The sequence below is a fragment of the Episyrphus balteatus genome, chromosome 4, assembly GCF_945859705.1.
Source record: "Episyrphus balteatus chromosome 4, idEpiBalt1.1, whole genome shotgun sequence".
Taxonomy (NCBI): Eukaryota; Metazoa; Arthropoda; class Insecta; order Diptera; family Syrphidae; genus Episyrphus; species Episyrphus balteatus.
The window spans coordinates 4,246,406-4,268,177 of NC_079137.1; the positions used below are offsets into that span (position 1 = coordinate 4,246,406).

The 21,772-nt window shown below is 29.9% G+C and overlaps 1 protein-coding gene across 1 annotated transcript in view; it reads right to left on the minus strand.

Moving 5' to 3' along the window:
* The window catches only part of LOC129920210 (protein sarah), a 79,760-nt gene that overhangs the window by 15,948 nt on the left and 42,040 nt on the right, over positions 1–21,772 (minus strand). The window lies entirely within an intron of this gene.

Below are 21,772 nucleotides of genomic sequence, written 5' to 3' on the forward strand. Positions count from 1 at the left end.
CAGATTGTCTTGATTTTAGATTTTTTGGAATCATCATTAAAAAATACCTTGAAATCATGTATCATATGTGTATATAATACCATAGCCTATTTTTGCTAGTTTTGAAAATCTCCATTTCGCGATTTGACCTTGAAATCGCGACAAGCGGACATGAGATTTTTCTAGACTTTTGAGATATGTTATAGAATGGCAAAAGGAAGATATTGAGCAAAAAAAATTTCTACTAACATTCATTCCGAGATTTACCCCTTTTTTCTCCTTATTTTACTGTATTATTAGTGGCCCCAAAAAAGCAAAAAAATATTATTTGAGGATCTTCAAAAGTGGTTCAAAACCATCAAATGGAAAATAAATATAAATTCAGGGGCTCCAACATAAATACATCAGGGCCCAAAATAAAAACATTACGTTATTGGTGGCATTCCGAATATTACTTCAGAACAGAGGCCCCAATACCTATTAATTCTTGGCTCCAAAAAAATTATATTATATTTTAGGGGCGTCTAAGCACTTAATTTTGAAGCTCTAAAAATAATTTTTCAGGGGCCCCACAATTAAAAAAAATATGTCTGATGATGGAAAATAAAACATATATTTATCACTTCAGAACAGAGGCCCCAAGAACTATCAATTCTAAGCTAAAAGAAATTTTATTTTAGGGGTCTCTAAATATTTAATTTTGGGGGCCCCTAGTACAAGTGTTTACTACTTTTATAAAAGACATTTTAAGTAAGTATAGCAAAGTGCATTACGAACATATTAAAAAATTAAAATAAACCTAAAAATAAATAAGCCATCCAAAAAAAAACTATGGCGTATACGTAATTTTTTTTAACTAAGGGGCCCCCAAATATCAAAGGGGCCCCAAAATTTAGTCTTACCCCGGGGCCCCGGCGAATCAACGTACGCCACTGAATAGGGGTCACAATAATACGTAACACAAAAAAAAATGAAAACATTGGATACAAAAAATTCTAGGGGCACAGTTACAGATACAAAACGCTTTAGAAATTAAAATTAATCAGTTAAGTTTTTGCTTAAAAGATTTGTCAGTGAAAAACTTCTGTGACATTGTCACAAAAGATTTCAGCGTCATTAGAATTAAAGTCAAATACAATTTTTAAAGAAGTTTCAAAATCAAGCGCCTATTACATTGCCAAAAAGCCATCAGAAATGCCATTTTTGATGAACTGAATAACATAAACTCCTGCTCAAAATTAACGCACACATTTTTCGTCTGAAGTTATACCCCTGCATCTTATTTTAAAAGGCTTTAAAATTCTTTGGTGCATTTTTTTGTGTTTTGTTATTGTTTAACAAGTCGAAAAAATGCTAAACTGCAACAGTATTATCAACCAAAAAAAAGATAAACCAATAACAAAACGAAATTTTTATTAACAAGTTAATCTGTTAAAAGGAACAAAATTTGTGGTCTCGATTATATTGAAAAATGATAAGTCTCTTCCTTATTGACCGCAAAAAGATTGAAGAAAAATAAAACAAAAAACAAAAAACAAAAACACAAACAAAATTTAGTTAAGTTGTACTTTATTTATATTTTTCCAATACCGAATGCATTTCGGAAGGCAATTGGCCTACCATCATCAGCGTAATACGCGTGAACGTAATACGTTGTTCACGCGTATTACGCTGATGATGGTAGGCCAATTGCCTTCCGAAATGCATTCGGTATTGGAAAAATATAAATAAAGTACAACTTAACTAAATTTTGTTTGTGTTTTTGTTTTTTGTTTTATTTTTCTTCAATCTTTTTGCGGTCAGTAAGGAAGAGACTTATCATTTTTCAAGATAAACCAAATTTAACAATTCAAGGTCTGAAAACTGATTATAAAATAATTTTTATTTTTAAGAAGAAAAATTTAAAAAAAAATGGAAGCGGGTGACGGTTCTTTCCCATAATTGTATGCAATACTTGGTATAGTCTCCTCTAGCGCATATGACAACCTGGAGTCGTTTGTCCATTCCACTAATTAACTTTTGAAGGTTTTGTTTTAACACTTCTTTCACTGATGTTTTCAGTTGATCAAGACTGCTTGGAGGTGGATTTCGGTCGCGAATGAATCTTTTCAATATTTCCTACACATGTTCTATTGAATTCAAATCCAGATTTCTGTGTGGTTAATCCGAAGCTGGAATATTAAAATCTTGAAGATATTCTCAAACTACTCTAGCATGCATTATCGTGCATCAGACTAAACTGTGGACCAAATCTAGGGGTGATTGGAACCAGATGCTGTTCGAGGGCATCAGTCAAGTATTTTTGGGTACTTAACTTAGGTCTAGAAAGGCTCGCTAACTCCGTAGGTGTTGTAAAGCAGATTTAACTCCATGAAATTTTATGACTCTTCTTTAAAAGGCTCGCGGGTTAACAGACAGACTTCAGCAAATCTCTCCCCAAATCTTCCCGACAAACATATTATTCCATACCTTTAATTTAAGATCACTATTGTCTCATTTGAGAAAATAACCATGATGCTGTGGCATAAAGTAATAGCAGGACTTTACTTTAAAATAAATTTGAGCAGGAGTGTAAAATAACACTAGAACTGAGGCTGCTCTTGCGATAGCTGCTTTTAATCATTCTGCTCTTTCACTGAGCAGAGAACAGTTGCGATTGCTCTTCAATATCACTGCTCATTCCTCAGCCTTATAAAAGCGATCAAGCGAACAGGGAGCGGAGAAAAGAAAAAAATGCTCTATGCTCTAAAAGATTTCACGTTTTTTTTATAAGCAATACTGCTCTCTATTCTTTGAAACTTCACTGCTCTTTTTCAGAAAATGTTCTCGGACCTTTAAAATTTCACTGCTTTTCTATTTTTTCACATGTAATATTTTGATTAACAATGAAAAAAGCAAAGATGTAGACAAAATTTTAGCATGATGATGACGAAATATAGAAGTTACGTTTTTAATTATTTTTTATTATAAAAATCGTCAATGGTCACTTTCAATCATATCAAGAAGAAATTTAAATAGTAATGTAGCTGCTATATAAAGACAAAGAGTGATTTAATAAAAGATATTAATAGCTGCTCTTTTTAAATCCTGTTAACTGCTATCACTGCTCTTTAAAAATCGCTCTTTAGCATACCCTTAAACAAAGAAATTATCTTTGTGATTTGTGAGAGTTGATAATCACATTGCACTATTTTGTTACTGCTTGTTGGGCTGTAGAGCATACAAATATTTGCAATGTGAATATCAAATTATTTAATTTAGATATCAGACAACAACTTGTACAAGCGCACAGTGGGTCACCTAACATACAAAGTGCGGTCAAAAATATAATAACCATTTTCTTTTTTAATGAAACACCTGTATTATCATTTTATATGATTTATTATTGCAAAAAAATGCATCAAGTCAGTTTTTTAAAATTTTGGTTATTTTCAAGAAAAATAAAAAAAAGGTAAAAAAATTTTTTTTTTGAAAATATAAAAAAATAAAATGCACGACTGGGGTCGCACGTACTTGCTCTTATGGTAAAAGTAACTCTTATGTTGAAGCTTTTTACCAAAAAAAATTAGAAAAAATCTAAATTTTGTAATTTTTAAGGAGTTTCATAAGTAGAGCAAAAAAATAAAATCTGTTTTTATAATTAATTAAACACCGATTTAAAGGAACTTTTACACAAAACCAAGTATGCAGTCTGATTTCTTGCATAAAAAGTAATTTTTAGAAAAAAAATTTCGAAAATCGTTAGATCCGTTTTTTAAAAAAATAATTTTTTATATATAAAAATTTTATAACATTTTTCAAAAAAAAAGTTAGTATGCCATTTTTAAGAAAATATTATTCAACACATAATAACAAAAATTCGATGAAATTCATCAACCCGTTTTCAAAAAAACGATTTTTCAAAAAAATATTTTGAAATATTTTTAAAAAATCCAAAAATGAGTTTTTTGAAAATTTGTTAAAGTTTTTTAATTAAGTTTGTTTTAACGTTTCTGTATAAAAATTTTGGTTGAAATCTGTTTTGTCGTTTACGAGATATTCATAAATCGAAAAAACCGTTCTATGACAGGTACCGTTAGTAACGGTTCAAAAAATATTTTTTTTATTTCAAAAGTTGGCTCTTATGTGTAATACTACACACAAAAATTTTGATCAAAATCGTTAGAGCCGTTTTTGAAAAATATTAACTTTTCTATTTCCGTTATATGACAGGTACCGTTAGTTTTGGTCCTAAAAAAAAAATTTCAATTTCTCCTCTAGGGAATCACCCAAAACTGTTAACTACCAAGTTTGAAGAAAATAGCTCCAGTAGTTTAGGCTGTAGCTCGAGGTTCTTACAGACAGACAGACAGACAGACAGAATTGCCGGACCCACTTTTTTGGCATTCTCCATCATCGTAATGTCATGTAAAATGGTTATCTCGAGTTCGATTTTTTTTACGAATCCTAAACTTGCCCTATAGTACCTACAGCTGTGTTCAAAATAATAGTAGTGCCTGCAACAAAATAACATTTGTTATATTTACGGTGCTTCTATGGTTAAAAATTTAATTTCTTTGATGTCAAAGTTTGTAACGGTCAATTACTAATAAATGTATCGTAATTTTAAAGTGAAAAAGAAGGTGCCAAATCATTTATCAATGATTTTTGGTTGTTCTTTCGAATTTGACCTGTTCAAAATAATAGTAGTTAAAGTTATTTTTTAAGAATTTAAAAGCGGTTTATAACTTAGAATATTTATTTTTGGTGTAAAAGTAAGTACTCATATAATTTGAATAATTTTTCAACAAAAAACGATTTGTTTCGGTTTTAATCTATTTAAAGTTCGAAGAGCAAAACACTGCAGTTCGGATAACGGAAACTTATACGAAAGCTGCTTGAAGAAGGGAAAACCTACTTGGAAATTCAAGTTTATATTAGGATGCTCCCCTACAATGGTAGCCAATGCAATAAAGTCAACGAATAACCCGAAACGCGCGGTAGAAGAAGAAAAAAGACCGCCGTAGATGACAGGAGTAATGTCCAGAGGAGCAAAGTTGAGCCTTCTGCATCGTTGTTTCACATCCAGAAGGCTTTAAGCCTGGATTACAGTGCAGTGAAAATTCGGAGGCGAATGTTAAACACTAATTTGTACGCTTGAAGTCCACAAAAAGTTCAGCGAAACATGTTAAAAAGCGTATCCAGTTTGTAAAAGACCACATAAACTGGCCAGCAAAGTAATGGCGTAACATATTGTTTACTGATGAGAGCATATTTGTCCCCTTTGGTGGTACTGGATCTCCAGAATACGTCCGACGTCCACCCAATACGGAATATGTTCCAAAGTATACGACGGAAACAGTTAAACATGGAGGGTCGAAAATTTAAGAATTTAAACATATTTCTTTGTTAACAGCGGAACTTTTCGTGGACTTCAAGCGTACAAATTAGTGTCTAACATTCGCCTCCGAATTTTCACTGCACTGTAATCCAGGCTTAAAGCCTTCTGGATGTGAAACAACGATGCAGAAGGCTCAACTTTGCTCGTCTGGACATTACTCCTGTCATCTACGGCGGTCTTTTTTCTTTTTCTACCGCGCGTTTCGGGTCTTTCGTTGACTTTATTGCATTGGCTACCATAGTAGGGGAGCATCCTAATATAAACTTGAATTTCCAAGTAGGTTTTCCCTTCTTCAAGCAGCTTTCGTATAAGTTTCCGTTATCCGAACTGCAGTGTTTTGCTCTTCGAACTTTAAATAGATTAAAACCGAAACAAATCGTTTTTTGTTGAAAAATTATTCAAATTATATGAGTACTTACTTTTAAACCAAAAATAAATATTCTAAGTTATAAACCGCTTTTAAATTCTTAAAAAATAACTTTAACTACTATTATTTTGAACAGGTCAAATTCGAAAGAACAACCAAAAATCATTGATAAATGATTTGGCACCTTCTTTTTCACTTTAAAATTACGATACATTTATTAGTAATTGACCGTTACAAACTTTGACATCAAAGAAATTAAATTTTTAACCATAGAAGCACCGTAAATATAACAAGTGTTATTTTGTTGCAGGCACTACTATTATTTTGAACACAACTGTATATCGCAAGTAAAAATGGTTAATGCCGGAAATGGACCTGCCTGTCAGTGGAGCACTTTACCCTTACCCTCTAGTTCAGTCTTTTATAAAAATAATAGTGCCAAAATGGAATTTTTTTAGTTTTACGTTGTAATTTTTTTTCTTCGTGTATCGTCATTTAAACTCGTATTACTCGAAAAGGGAAAAAAACGGCGCTATTATTTCGAAAGGTAGGACGGTATTCTTCATTTGAGAACTTAAATTGTAGAGGGCACTCGAAGGCAAATCAACTAAATCTCTAATTTAATGAAATTTGAGCTAAATAAAAATGATCAAAATTGCTTCGCTAACGAGCCCCATTACAATTAGCCTTAATGCTATTTCACAATATAATTTATGTTTTTAGAAAGTATTAACCTTCTCGTTTAATATCCATAACAATTTAATACTGTTCACAATTTTTAACACCCGCTATCACTATCGCAAGTTCACACCTTATAACTGCAGCGATTAAAAAACTGTACCTTTTTTTATATACCGACTTTGAATGGCTATTAAGAAATTTTGGTTTTGGTTTTGGTTCGATGGGAGATTGTAGAACGTTGTTTAATCATTGGATTTTAAAAAATTGACATTTACTTTTTTTATTTTTGACCTATGGCGGGACCCACTGTTAAGCGGTAACAAAAAAAAATTTAATTTTCGAATATAAGGGAGGCTATGTCATAAATAGTTTTTTGGCTCTAATACCCCCGTTTCTTAATTGTGTTTTCTTCAAAAAAAAATTAGAACAATGGAAAACAAATTAGAAAAAACCTGCGACTAACTTCAAGCACACTTAATGGGTACATAGGAACAAAATTTCAAAAGAATTCATAGATGGGGCATTCCATGAAAAATGGTAACTTTTTATAATTAGGAAAAAGAGTAATAGATGGGATTTATTGCAATGAAAAACTTCTTTAGAGGCAGATAACTCTTTGTCAAGAGTTAATAAGTGATTGCGAACTTAACTCCTAAATCGATATTCACCCAGCTAAACTTTTCATCAAGTTTTAAGTAAAAATACACGCTTAAACGTGGTTGACTTAATGTCGTTTACGTTACGCAACATATGTATCTAATTTATGGTAACTACATATATTTGTTAAACTGAGACATGTGGACGGTTAATTACATAGAAGGGATAATCTTAAATTATTTCTAAGTGTACAAATCGATCTAAAAACTGTTTCGGCACTATCTATTTCAAAAAATCTATTTCAAACACCAAAAAACATGCAAAAATTTCTTCTACGTTAGAATGGAAAGCTCCAGATCTGTTTTAAAAATTTGATTTTTCAAAAAAAAATTTGTTTTGAGACCAAAAATGTGTTTTTTTTTTTTTTTTGAAAATATTTTTTGAAATTATTGTGCCTGTAATCCTGTATTCGTCATAATCACTTTGATTTTAATCCGAAAAGTTTTTTCCGATTTAGCTGGTGAAAGAAGAATGCACTATTATCATACCAGGGTAGAATACATTTTGAAGTTATTAAACGTAAATATCAAAATTGATTTCTTAATTCAACTGTTAAAATGTCAATCCATATAATTTTAATAGTCTTTGAAATAGATGTCGTTCCCTCGAGTTTCAAAAAAAAAAACCTCTACAAATTGAATTCTGTTTTCGGTTTAATTAAATAAAAAAAAAAACTCTTCATCTCCAGTTGCACTTGAGTGGTATCAGCTTCCGCATAGTCTTTATGATTGAAAATAAATTTTTTCAACTTTCAGTTTTTTGTTTTTTTTTAACAAAAAATAAAATAAAAAATAACTCAAAACAAGTTTGCCAACAAGTTTTGGAGAGTATTCTAGTTAAAAATAAATTGCCAACAGAATATTTTAGAAACTTGCAAAACTTTTGATACGATATATGTGTTTCTGTTTCTGTGTGTGTTTCTGACATTTCCCCAAGTGCATACTTCATCCACATCAATTCCGTTTCTCAAGTAGATATTCACTTACACAATAAAATGAAATAATAAAAGATGACATTCGTCTCCAAAAAGTTTCAAAGTCAAAACTAGCCATCACAACGACGACGACAACGCACGATGACAACTACAGCAAAGACTACGACGACAACGACAATGACGTATCTATCTCTTCAGTCCTCAACAATGTCAACGACAATATCTGAAAGTTACTTTTTTTTTTGAAATCCCAACTAGTACGAGTACGAGTATATGCGTTTTGTGTTTTACCACAAACTTTCGCTTTGAACATTTTCTTCTTATCCGCATATAAATGGCTTGCAGCTGTATAAAACTGAAAAATGTCATTTCCCGCCACAAAAAGAACTGGTAGCAGCCACAACCATCAGCTTCAGCCAGCAAACTAACAACCAAACCAAACCCAGGGATGTCCTCTTCCATTATCATTTTGAATAGATGTCAAGACACACATACCTGACTAATGAGAACATTTGACCTTCCTTGGTTATGTCTAATAGTCATTGTCTTGGTCGTAGTCGTCGTTGTCGTTGTCGGTAGAACGACACAGATGTTGTCGCCACAAGATGGATTACATGAAGGATTATTTTTAGCATCCAATCGCGCACGAAACGAAACCAAAACTATACGACAAAAACATAAGGCAAACTTTTATCTTTATCACTCTTTTCTATTTTCTATCTCTTTTTTCTTTCACTATCGACCTCTTTCTCTATGTTAGTCTATTGTTGTGACAACCCTGATTAATCTACAAAAATCCACTTAACTCAAGTTGTGGTAGAAATTTGAATGAATTTTACCACTCTGCTAGGAGATAGAGATGGCCTCTCTTCTGTGGTCGTTTTGTTCAAAATGTGTCATTGTTTTCTTTTCCTTGTGCAAAAAAAAAAGAAAAGTTTTTCCCATTAAAATGTCGTCAGAGTATTTGCGCCACCAGCCAATGACTCATTTTTGGAATATGAACAAGACCAACTATAGATACTATGGCAATGTGGCAAACAAGGTTACCCTTACCACCTACACACGCAGGCTTCTCTTCAATGACAATGGTCTGGCTCTTGCTTTTTTTTTTATTATTGTTTTTATGCTTTCACCAATGTCATTGAGTCATATTGTTAAGGAAATTCATTAAAGATATAAAAATGATAGATATATAGTTCGTCTGGGATGAAAAAAAGTTGTATAATAGGATATTCTGCCGCGCCAGTTCAATAGAAGATAATAAGAGTACGTAGTTATAGTTAGTAACTGGTGAAATTTTTTTTTTTTTATTTAACGAGAAAAGTATGATGAACGTAATTTTCTTTTCTTGTGTCATGCAGTTTTCATAAACGAGGGAAATTTTTCGTTCAATCTTTTTTGGAGATAAAATAGGATAAAAGTATTTTATGGCCTACAAAAGAGTTTTTCTTCAGAGCTAAATAAAAATAAAATCAATCAAGTTATTTGCAATATAGCGAAATATTGAAAGAAAATTAATTTTCGAAATTAAAATTTCACTTCGTGAATAGTTAGTAGTAGTTTTTTTTTTGTATTATTTGTTTTTTATAAACATGATTTTTTCACAGCGATTAATTATAATTAATAATTATTAAATTTAAAGATAATAAATTTATTCAATAGCTAACATTATTTTCAAATTTTTTCCATTTTCTTCATAGCTTACGAAAATATAAAAAATGTCAGTACCGCGACATGATGTTTATGTTATCAATTTTTAACTAAATTGACTAAATTCCGGTCCTAAAACATCGGTTCCAAACGGAAATTTTAGTTAGCTTTGGTTTCAGTGGAAGGGCGGTAGGTGTTATTAATTACAACCTAAAACTCCGCTTTAAATTGTTGCTAGAGTTACACAGAGTCTTAAGTGCTGAAGCGATTTTCTGGGTATTTATCAGTTTTGGGTGATAACTACCAATTTTTCTTAAAGGGGGAAATGCCTGTGGAATTTTTCATTTTTGCATTATTTTTTTTTTGCCTAATTAAATCATTTATCAACCGAAGAAACTATTTTCAGTGGTCTTAGCCTTAAATGAAGCATCAAAAGTCCCTAGATAGTTCCGAAACCCATTCGCACCGAACCTACCACAGTACGAAAACGAAAACTTTAAACGCATTTTTCTCAAAACGCGTTTTTTTTCCGCGCCGTGCAACGTTACTCAAAAACAATAAAGCTATCGACTTGAAATAAAATGCATTGCATGAACCTAAAAGTTCAATAAAATTTTTACACTAAATATTTTTTTTTACAATTTGTTTACAAGAAAACATTGTGTTTTTTTTTAGTTTTTTTTTTGGTCTCTAATTTTTATTTTACACTTTTTTTTTTACTAAATTTAGGTTCATGCAATGCGTATAAATAGATTTAATTGGAAAAAAATTTCTTTTTTGATTACAAATAATTTTCTAGATGTGGGCATTGCACGGCGCAAACTCGAGGCGTCAATTTTTAAGAACTGTAGAGCCACCATTTTTTTTTTTTTACTTAAAAAAATTGTATCAATACTTCATAAAGTCAATAATATCATATACATAGTTTTCCAAATTTTAATAAATGCTTTCACAGTTTTACAAAAAAAATTATTGAAAAAGGTGTCGTCCAGAGGGATTTCCCCCCTTAAGACGGTGAAAAAATTAATTTTGTTCAAAAACGGCTCTAAAGATTTTAGTTAAAATTTTTGTAGTCCAATTTTTGATATAAAAAAAATATTTTTGAACCGTTATTAATGGTTAATGGTACCAGCCATAATTATTTTTTTATTTCTGAACTTGTTGTAAGTCACTAAATTCATATTTAAAAAAAATCATACAGACGCGTTAAAGCAAACGTACTTTTCAAAAAACACATTTTTGAATTGAAAAAAAAGTATTCCAAACAATTTTGTTTTTAATCTTTGAATTTTTTCGAGTTTTCGTTTTAGGTATTGCTTAATATTTTTTTTAAAATGCAACTTTTTTTTTTTTTTTTTTTAATTTTAGAAAACTTTTATATACCTATACTCCAGTCAAAGCGTCGGAAAAAAGGGCCTCACCTTGCGATGAGAGGCACTGTCAGTTTTTATTTCATGGATCGATAGGGGTATATTTAAAAGGCTTAAACCCAATTTCTCACCACCTGATCATTCTTATTAGGGGAGTTATTCACAAAAATGCATTTTTTGGGATATTTTACTTCTAAGCTAATATCTTTGCTCCAGATTATTGTAGACCAAAAAATGAACATTCATTCTCTTCCTTATAATTTTTTCTATCGTTGTATGTAATTTTATTGTATTTGAGTGAGTAAATACAAAATAGCAGCCATTTAAAGTCAAATTCTTGTTGTTAAAAAACACATTTTTGTCATTATTTCGAAAAAAGCTTATATCATGATTGACATTTTTCTAACCTATTTTGTAGCCCTGTTCATGTCCTGCATTTTACAGAAAAAATGAGCTCTTTATCACCAAAGATGGCCGAGCTATTGATAACTGAACGCATGCAAAACCGGTGTGAAAACACCCAAAAATATCGTTTTTTGGGAATAACTCGACTTCAGAATGTCCTACGGCAAAAAATAAAGCAATGAATTGTTCGTTACAACATTTTCTATCAATTTAGTCCACAATCTTTTTGTTGAAACAAATAAAAAATAAGTAATATTAAGTCAAAGTCGTTTTTTTGTTTAGCAAACTCTTGCCTTATTATTTTGCAAACGGTGCGAGTATTGGCTAAGAAAATAAAATATTATTGTAGTCCTTTAAATTATCTACAATTAAAAAAAAAAATTAGCTCTCTACGACCCACGGGAGCCGAGCTATTATAATTTTAAGAAAGCATTAATCCGTACGAAAATTCAAAAAAATTTCCCTTGTTTATGATTCGAATACTAGTTCTCAGTGAGAGGGGTTGTTTTCATTGTTTCTTGTTATAAGAGAATTTGTCTTATGTTTTTTCGTTGGTCATTTGGACCTTTTTTAAAAAATTAATTTCTCGGCTTGTGTGGGTCGTAGAGAGCTAAACTTTTTTTTAAATTGTAGATAATTTAAAGGACTAAAATAATATTTTATTTTCCTAGCCAATACTCCTACCGTTTGCAAAATAATAAGGCAAGAGTTTGCTAAACAAAAAAACGACTTTGACTTAATATTACTTATTTTTTATTTGTTTCAACAAAAAGATTGTGCACTAAATTGATAGAAAATGTTGAAACGAATAATTCATTGCTTTATTTTTTGCCGTAGGACATTCTGAAGTCGAGTTATTCCCAAAAAACGATATTTTTGGGTGTTTTCACACCGGTTTTGCATGCGTTCATTTATCAATAGCTCGGTCATCTTTGGTGATAAAGAGCTCATTTTTTCTGTAAAATGCAGGACATGAACAGGACTACAAAATAGGTTAGAAAAATGTCAATCATGATATAAGCTTTTTTCGAAATAATGACAAAAATGTGTTTTTTAACAACAAGAATTTGACTTTAAATGGCTGCTATTTTGTATTTACTCACTCAAATACAATGAAATTACATACAACGATAGAAAAAATTATAAGGAAGAGAATGAATGTTCAGATTTTGGTCTACGACAATCTGGAGCAAAGATATTAGCTTAGAAGTAAAATATCCCAAAAAATGCATTTTTGCGAATAACTCCGCTAATAAGAATGATCAGGTGGTGAGAAATTGGGTTTAAGCCTTTTAAATATACCCCTATCGATCCATGAAATAAAAACTGACAGTGCCTCTCATCGCAAGGTCAAATGACGCTTTGACTGGAGTACTACATATGTATAAAAAATAAAAAAGTATAGACCCGACTTAAATATTTAATTTTTTTTTTAATTCCTTTATAAACACGAACTCATTGTGAACTCCACTTTAAGGTATTTTAATTATTTTATGTTATTGTAAAAAATAGTTATGTATCTATTTATTTTAGGCAAAGTAGCTTCATACAAAGGAATAAGGAAATGATTAGTTTTGCAAGATTTTTTGTCAAAATTAAAGCAAAATTTTCGAATTAAAAAAAAATAAAATAATTTTTGGGGATTTTTTGGGACTTTTTCAGTACAAAAATTTGGTTTTTGAATATCTCCTTAACGTAGGGTGGACAAACGATGATTTTTTTTGTTTGTATCCATTTTTCGAGGTGGACAGACGATTGCTGTTTGAATTTTTTGTAAAAACGCAAAGTGGAAAAACAACGATTTCTGGTTTGTAACAATTTCTCGAGGTGGACAAACGATTGTTGTTTGAGTTTTTGAAAAAAAAAAAAAAAAATAATTTTTGGGCATTTAAAAAAAAAAATGATTTTTGTATGAGAGTTGGTATAAAAAAAAAATCTTTTTTGAATATCTTCTAACCAGAGGGTGGACGTACGATGATTTTTGGTTTATGTAAAGAACTCGAGGTGGACAAAAGATAGCAATTTGAATTAAAAAAAAGATTGATTTTTGGGGATTTTAGGGGAATTTCAATTTTTCAGTGCAAACGATTGCAATTGGTGCTAATACGTCTATCTCAAAATTTGAGCATTTTAGACGATTTTTCATTTCTCAGACTTCCTATAAAAAAAAAAGAATTTGCTTTAAAATTTTTTTTAAGGGTGGACAAACGAATTAGACAAATTTTGTTCAAAAATTTTGAGGTCGCAGTTCTGGCTTCACTGAACTAAGCAAAAAGGCAATTCAGACTTTTGTAACGGGTTTTCTAGTCTAAATTGATGCTGAAGGTAACCATATTCTAATAAAAAATAGTTCATCAGAAAATTTACAAAAACTTGCGAAATTAGTTTTAGTCAGGTAGTCAATGATAACATAGAAAACTGACTTCGTGTTACAAATCCCTTACCAATGAAAAACAAAATAAAAACAGTTCTCTCGGAAAATCCCAAACAAAAATATTTTTATTTATTCATTTGAGCGAGCAAAAAAATCTTTCCACTCAAATTGGCTTGGCCTTTATTACTCTTCTGGGAGGAAAAAAAAAAAAAAAACCATTTCACAAAGTCAACAGTCCTTTCAATTTCACTAAACAATCGTCGATATTATTGTGTTTATCTTTGATTATAAAATCATTCCCAAAGGCATTTCCCAAAGCGCTATTATTGTCAATATTATTGTTGTTGTCGTCATCGTCGTTGATGTAAAACTTGATTAAACATTAAATTTTTGATTTTTATATAAGCATTTAATAATCCTTTCAAAATCATTCATTTCGAATCATCATCATCATTGGACTATCATTTTTTACTTTTCTATAAATTTCATTTGAATTTTCAAGTTTATTTTTAGGGCTATTTTATTTCGAAAAAACGTTCTACAAACAATTATTGAAAAGTGAACCCAATCCATCAAAAAATGTGTGTTAAACTTTTAGCTTTAACTTGTTTCGTTGTGTTTTGTGTATCGATAAAAGGTCATCTCTTTGTATAGACACGATATTTTGTTGGGGTTCATTTTTTTGTGTTTGCTTCTTAAACAATAAACGCAAAGGGAAATAATAAGGAATGAATTTGAAACTTAGTCATTGTCAGCAGGGGGTTCTTGTCCTACGGGCGGTATATTTTGTCGGGATCTATTGTTTACCCACTTGCTCAATCAATATTGAATTTTTATTTTTTTTATCAGTTTCATTGATGCTTTCTGTGAGACACTTTATTTCTCAGTAACAAATTTATATTTAAAAGGGCCTTAAAATTAAATGTTTTATATTTTATGTTTTTTGTTTTATGGTTTTATGTTTTATGTTTTATGTTTTATGTTTTATGTTTTATGTTTTATGTTTTATGTTTTATGTTTTACATATGTTTTATGTTTTATGTTTTATGTTTTATGTTTTATGTTTTATGTTTTATGTTTTATGTTTTATGTTTTATGTTTTGTTTTTTTTTTTGTTTTGTTTTATGTTTTATATTTTATGTTTTCACTATAGAAACGACTGAAATCTATAAATATATTTTAAAATTCAGCATCATTTCTACTTAACAAAACAAATCCATCCCTGTATCCTATGTCTACTCTCCTTGTAAACAACAAACAATATGATACAACACAAAAACCAATACCAAAATTTTCAAGGATCAAATTCTCCATATAGCCTTGAGATTCTTAAAATGTAAGCCTCATTTTGTTTATTTTAGTCCGAAGACACGATTTTATCCTCATTCCAAAAAAAAAAAAAACAAGAAAACATGGAATAAAGGAGAGTAAGTAAGTATGTATGTTTTATAGATAATTCCCAAGTCTGTTCTGATTTTAAATTGATTGAAAATTTTGTATCTATAGACTTGTGTTGGTTTTTTTTTTTTATTTATGTTTGCAAACATATTGAGCGATTATGTTTTATTCAGTTTGTGACGGCTGCTGTTGATGTTTGGTTTTGGTTTGGCCATGATTTGTTCATGATTAGGCTATAAAAAATTGTGTTCTGCATAATAACGGGTGGTAACACAAGTCGAGGGAATATCTTTAAGGAGATTTATTGTTTTACAAAGGCAGAAGATATTGTTTTAAAGAGAAGTATGATTTTGAGGTTTTATGATGAAATTTTAATTGTGTGGCATTTGGAACTGTATAATTATTACAATTTAGAATTTTTTTTGGAGAGAATCGGGTTTCATTAATCATACTACAAGGTCATTAAAAAACAATGAAGCACTTTTAATATCCTTATTTTGCCCTCCAAGAATAATACCTTTATTCAAAATTCTTCAAAAGAAATTCACAAAAAGCTTTGAAATGAAGTCAAACAAAATGTAAAAAGGGAAGTCTGCTAATAGGTAGATGCTTTTAATATTGGCTTAAAGAATCTTTCAACCTTTAACAAAAAAAAAGCTTATACACGAGACTTTGTAATGGATTCTGGTTAAGCAATAATTTCCAAAAGACAATGCTGTCTGGAGTAGCTGTTTCACAATAAGTCATTGCTCGTGTTACTCGTGTGTTGTTGTTTTTTTTTTCTTAAAGACAGACAACCGGAACCGGATAGAATTTCAAAATGTTACCAGTCGTTGTAAGTCACGACAAGAAGCATTGCATAATTTTGTGCAATAGCAAGGAGACTGTTAGTTGAGATGGGAAATAAAAATAGTCTTTCCTCTTTCTTTGCTTAATGAATGACTTCTTTAGGTTTATCTTCGCTATTATCCCTGAAGGAAAAAGAAAATTCATTGCACAACTGGAGACGTCTTTATTTGGTTACCGAAGTGAATTTACACATAAAGAAACTTATTGATTTTTATTTCAGTCTCAAAGTGATTTAGAAAAAAAAAAATATAACTTTCATTTAAAACAATTGCGTCGCTTTCAAATTTCTCATCTTTCAATTATGTATTTTATTTGTTTAAGTTATTCACACAAAACGCCATTGTTAATTTATTCAACTGTGAATCATTTATTTTTCATTTATATTATTGCGATCAAAATCATCGTCGCAAAATACTAACGGAAAATTTAATTCCAATTGTACATGGAGCCATGTGAGTGTCATAAACGGGCTGACATTGAAATATTCAAATATTGGAGAAGTAATTTAATTGGTAGGTATTCCATTGGTATACACTTAGAGAAATATTATTTCTTGAACGTTTTGAATTCCATACTATGGAGGACAATATTTGTAAAATCTCTCTGTTTTTTGCAGAGCTATTTGCACGTGTCCCACCAGTGACAAAAACTTGTCCGACCCGTTGCATTAATATGAAACTCATTTTTTCTATGCAGGGACGATAATTTTTATTTTTATTCGCTTTTTGTTATAAAAGCAACAAATGTTTTGCTCAGGAAATCAAGGGTTTCTCCTGTGACGATGGAGCACGCTTAATGTTATGCCAAAACAGCCATAGCGATTTTGATAAAAATAATGAGTGCATTATTGCAATTTGGGACGTATTTTTACAATAATCAATCAATCATTTTTTTAATCATACATTTTTTTTTTTTTTTTTGAAATAGTGGAGTAACTAAAGCTCAAAAATTGGCAATATTAGGGAACCCGGCCGAACAGCTTAGATTTTGATGATCTTTTTTTTCAAACGTCGGTAATTAAAAATACTTTAAAGTCTATAGATTAAAAATTGCCGGTGTTGCCGTTTTGATTTTTTAAAGTTAATTGAAGATTTTTGTGAACAAAAACAAATTTTTTTCAAAAATTTTTCTTAAATTTCATAAATTAATTGATGCCAAAAGATTGTCTAGGAAATTCAAGGAAAAAAAATATATGGGAGTGAGGGACAATCTTCCATAGTTCAAGCGATAGATGCAATTTTCTTATTAATTGACTTCAAACACAAAAAAAATTATTTGAACACAACGGCAACACCTACAATATTCAAATATACATTTTTTAAAAGCTAGAAGCTTAGTCATATATGTAAAATTAAAATTAAGTTAATTGAATGAACGGCTTTTGAAAGAATGGTAATTGAACTCAGATTTTGAAAAAAAAAAAATTATTGAAAAAAATTTAACATGTCGTTTTTTAAACTTGGTCGTAATATAAAATGCATTTATTTTCAAATTTTTTTGGCCGCATTTATTATGATTTCAAATTATAAAAGGAAATGTCAATATGTATTACGGTTTATGAAAAAAATTCGAATTTCGAATTTCAACTGATATTATTTATGGTCAAAAATTTTTTTAAAATAAATTCATATTTTATTAGAAAAAGTTTGGAAAAAAGTCATTTTAAATTTTTCTAATAACATTTTTTTTTTTTATTCTGAGTTTGAGGACCATTTTTTATAAAAAATCTTGATTAAATTTAGTGGATTTAAATTTAAGAGATAAGAATGAGCTTCTGGCTTTTTAAAAATGTATTTTAAAATATTGTAGGTGTTGCCGTTGTTTTCAAAATATTTTTTTTTGTGTTTGAGGTCAGAATGTTAGAAAATTGCATTTATCAAAATCAGAGCTGTTCGGCCGGGTTCCCTAATAATTTGCTTTAGTTACTCTACTAAAACTGGTTATTCAATTTTGTTTATTTGTCTTTTTGAGTGCTAGTTTATATGTATGTATATTTTCAAGAATGGTTTGATATTTTGTTTGAAAAAAAAACGTGGGATATTTGTTACAGACTACTGAATAAAAATAAAGATACAAAATTGCATATTTTAGGGATTTTTGAAAAAGATGAATCGTTGTCGTTGTCGTATTAAAATTTAATGTTTCTTATTTTAACATCTTAGGACAAAAAAAATTTTCAAGTAACCTATTTTCCGCAATTGTAAAGGAAACCGTTAAAAAAAGTCATAAATATTTAATGTCCTCTTTTTTGTTCTATTGACTTTGAAAAAAAATTTTGTTTATTTAGCTTCAATTTGTTGATTTTTTAAGACCACTAACTTACTTTTTTTAGCTGAGAAAAACGATCTGTGCTTAAATCTTAAAGCAGGATTGATTTTTATAACGATTGCGATACGAACATAAACGGATGGACCGATTGATGTCAAACTTGGTATGTAGCTTTATTTGGCGACTCTCCAGAGGGGTTTTTAGAATTAATTTTTTTGGACAAAAAATAACGGTGTCATGTACCGATTTTAGTAAAGTTGAAATTTCTCAAAAACGGCTCCAAAGATTTTGTTTACAAAATTCAAATGTTAGTTTTATGACAAATTTTTTTTTTTTAATCATTATTACCGGTACCTGCCAAAGAACCGTTTTTTTCAAATCCGATTATCTCCGAAACCACTTATTCTATTTCAACTAAACTTTTTTTAAATTTATATAATTTAAATATAAACTAAAAATATAATTTCGAAAAAAATCATTTTTGGAGTTTTAAAAAAATTTTTAAATTTTTTTTGTTGAAAAATCAAATTTTCGAAAACGGGACATTGAATTCTTTTGAAATTTTGTTTTTAGATGTTGATTAGTGATTTCTACAAAATGGCATACCAACTTTATTTTAAAACTTTTTTTTCAAAAAATAATTAATAAAAAACTAGTTTTTTAAAAAACGCCTCTAACGATTTTGAAAATTTTTTTTCTAAAAATATATCTTAATATATCAATTAAAACTGCATACTTGTTTTGGAGGGCAATTAGATTTCAGATTATTATTTTATTTAAAAAAAAAAACAAATTTTATTTTTTTTTGTACCTACATTTTCCAAATTTCTACAGCTGTGTTCAAAATAATAGTAGTGCCTGCAACAAAATAACATTTGTTATATTTACGGTGCTTCTATGGTTAAAAATTTAATTTCTTTGATGTCAAAGTTTGTAACGGTCAATTACTAATAAATGTATCGTAATTTTAAAGTGGAAAAGAAGGTGCCAAATAATTTTTCAATGATTTTTGGTTGTTCTTTCGAATTTGACCTGTTCAAAATAATAGTAGTTAAAGTTATTTTTTAAGAATTTAAAAGCGCTTTATAACTTAGAATATTTATTTTTGGTTTAAAAGTAAGTACTCATATAATTTGAATAATTTTTCAACAAAAAACGATTTGTTTCGGTTTTAATCTATTTAAAGTTCGAAGAGCAAAACACTGCAGTTCGGATAACGGAAACTTATACGAAAGCTGCTTGAAGAAGGGAAAACCTACTTGGAAATTCAAGTTTATATTAGGATGCTCCCCTACAATGGTAGCCAATGCAATAAAGTCAACGAAAAACCCGAAACGCGCGGTAGAAGAAGAAAAAAGACCGCCGTAGATGACAGGAGTAATGTCCAGACGAGCAAAGTTGAGCTTTCTGCATCGTTGTTTCACATCCAGAAGGCTTTAAGCCTGGATTACAGTGCAGTGAAAATTCGGAGGCGAATGTTAGACACTAATTTGTACGCTTGAAGTCCACGAAAAGTTCCGCTGTTAACAAAGAAATATGTTTAAATTCTTAAATTTTCGACCCTCTATGTTTAACTGTTTCCGTCGTATACTTTGGAACATATTCCGTATTGGGTGGACGTCGGACTTATTCTGGAGATCCAGTACCACCAAAGGGGACAAATATGCTCTCATCAATAAACAATATGTTACGCCATTACTTTGCTGGCCAGTTTATGTGGTCTTTTACAAACTGGATACGCTTTTTAACATGTTTCGCTGAACTTTTCGTGGACTTCAAGCGTACAAATTAGTGTTTAACATTCGCCTCCGAATTTTCACTGCACTGTAATCCAGGCTTAAAGCCTTCTGGATGTGAAACAACGATGCAGAAGGCTCAACTTTGCTCGTCTGGACATTACTCCTGTCATCTACGGCGGTCTTTTTTCTTCTTCTACCGCGCGTTTCGGGTTTTTCGTTGACTTTATTGCATTGGCTACCATTGTAGGGGAGCATCCTAATATAAACTTGAATTTCCAAGTAGGTTTTCCCTTCTTCAAGCAGCTTTCGTATAAGTTTCCGTTATCCGAACTGCAGTGTTTTGCTCTTCGAACTTTAAATAGATTAAAACCGAAACAAATCGTTTTTTGTTGAAAAATTATTCAAATTATATGAGTACTTACTTTTAAACCAAAAATAAATATTCTAAGTTATAAAGCGCTTTTAAATTCTTAAAAAATAACTTTAACTACTATTATTTTGAACAGGTCAAATTCGAAAGAACAACCAAAAATCATTGAAAAATTATTTGGCACCTTCTTTTCCACTTTAAAATTACGATACATTTATTAGTAATTGACCGTTACAAACTTTGACATCAAAGAAATTAAATTTTTAACCATAGAAGCACCGTAAATATAACAAGTGTTATTTTGTTGCAGGCACTACTATTATTTTGAACACAACTGTATATAAAAAGTCTTAAAAATTTAAGCAACTTGACCTCTAAGAGCAAGTTTGTGCGACCCAGTCGTGCATTTTATTTTTTTAAGGGAAAGGGATTTTTTTTTAAAGAAGGCATAGAAATCACATTTTTGATTCATTTTCCATTTGTTTACAGTATTCGTCGTCGCTGTCGGAGTCTTTGCCTTCGTAAGGTGTTGAAAATTTTATAAAACAATATCTTCTTTTAAGGTTAAATAAGAATTGAAAACTTAAGTCACAAAAAAAGTCCTAAAAAAACCTTCTTTTTGACTTGTTAATGTTCAAGTATTTCAAAACCAGTAAAATTTGTAATTTGGATTCGGAATCAACTCACAAAAATTCAATTTTGGTTATGTTCAAACTCTATTTTCGTTAGTATAATGGGCCCTATTGTGAATTTTGATTAGAATTTTTTCCCCGGAATATTTTTTTTGACCTTTCCAATAATCTTGTTTTATTTTCAGATTTTTTTCACTTTGGTATATGCTTGAATTGGAACATGTTAATTTTGTCTTAATTCTTAAATATGTTTAAGAAGCTCTAAAAAAATATTCAAGGTCCCGAGAAAAGCATATTTTATTTTTGACATTTTTGATTGTTGTACGAAATGATTTCACGAAAGAGAGTCTTGTTGGCAGAAGCCAGAATTCAAATAAAAAAAAAAAAAAAAAACAGAATCCGGAAAACTCAAAATCCCATAATCGATATTTCGAAATATTATATAAAATGAAAAATTTGCGATGTTTTTGTAAAAATATAAATTGTTGTTATATATTCATAGCTATTTAATATTTTTAATTTTGTTTAGTCTTGAAAAATGTTCTTAACAATATACAATACCTATATTGTATATCCTATCCTCACATCTATTAAAAATTGAATTTGACCTTGTCCTATTTAGATAGTCTATTAATATTTAAAAATAAAAAATATGAGAAAGTACCTACTTAATTATTTTTTTCTGAGTGCATAAAATCTTCTTTGCCAAAAACAAAAAT